Consider the following 1,269-nt stretch of genomic DNA (forward strand, 5'->3'; position numbering starts at 1 on the left):
TCTCACAATATTCGGAGTATGTGCGAGGTATAGACACGAACAACAAACATGTATGCATCATAGGGGCTCACTACCGCCGGTGCGGATATGTTGGTTCGGCGTGGTGTATACGTAATAGTTATCGGTGCGTTCCTCCCGATAGCCGGTATGCGAATAAGTAGTACGTTATGTTGTCACTCACTTGACAATATTCTTGTGGCTTTCTGGGTATTGACTGTAAGTAATTAAGTTGATCTTTGCTTCATTTTCGTTTGTCCATGCGCGTCTGGTATGTTTATCCCCATAGGACTGCAGTAAAAGTTCTATACATATGGAATAGCCCAATCAAAGAATTCGGCAACATTTTTTAATCAGCAATTCGGTTGTTAAGTTACTGTGTTGAAATGATTAGTGCCTCAGTTTTTGTTCGACAATGCTTTAAAGACCATGGCCTCCGCCCGCACCTACTCCGCATATCCTTGGCCTCCGCTTTGTCATGTTAATACTGGTGTTTATCAGTAGAATTTTAAATCGTAAAGTGTTCCAAGTTAAGGTAGTATGCGCCTAGAAAGTGAAAGACTTTAACTTTTGCTCAAACTTTCCTTAAGGAATCTTTCAACCGTTTTATTTCAAAATCAAGAGTAAAAATCAGGGGTCATCTTGCAAATTTTAGTAAGAGAGAAAAAAGTTCCCAAGATTTACCGATATCCCTGTGTTAACTCTGTGGAGAAAAAAATAAAGTTTTCGATTTTCGAAAAAATAAGACGGTGAAAGTTTTTCTTTCTCTAAGAGCTTAGAAATGAGCCCCCACAAGTGGCAGATTTTAGAAAAGAATTGTGAAAGTTTGAGAGTCCGAATATCTGTCCCCGAGGCGCGATCTACCTTAAACGGACAGTCTTTGCCTTTTTTGTCGCAATTTATAATAATAAAAACAAAATTCGTTTGTGTAACGAAGATCGGACGATGTAAAATGGCGAGCTATATATCGTCTCACGAAAGTGATAATTATCAAGTGTACTTCTACTCGTCCGAGTCCCACGTAATGCATTTGATCCGTACGTGTAATAGAACCATTGTCCCGTCTTCGTCTGCCTAATGTCAAAATCTACTCACTTCACTGCGACCCAGGAACAGCCTGATTAAACACTGTGTAAAAGTACCAAATGTGCACAATGTCCGATTCATGATCGTGCATACATTATTGTTCCCCTACGAAGGTGACACAACGATCACTTCATCAACGACAAAACAAAAATAGTTGGGTTGCATATCGAGACTGAAAAGTCACCA

This window comes from Ptychodera flava, chromosome 17, assembly GCF_041260155.1.
Source record: "Ptychodera flava strain L36383 chromosome 17, AS_Pfla_20210202, whole genome shotgun sequence".
Lineage (NCBI taxonomy): Eukaryota > Metazoa > Hemichordata > Enteropneusta > Ptychoderidae > Ptychodera > Ptychodera flava.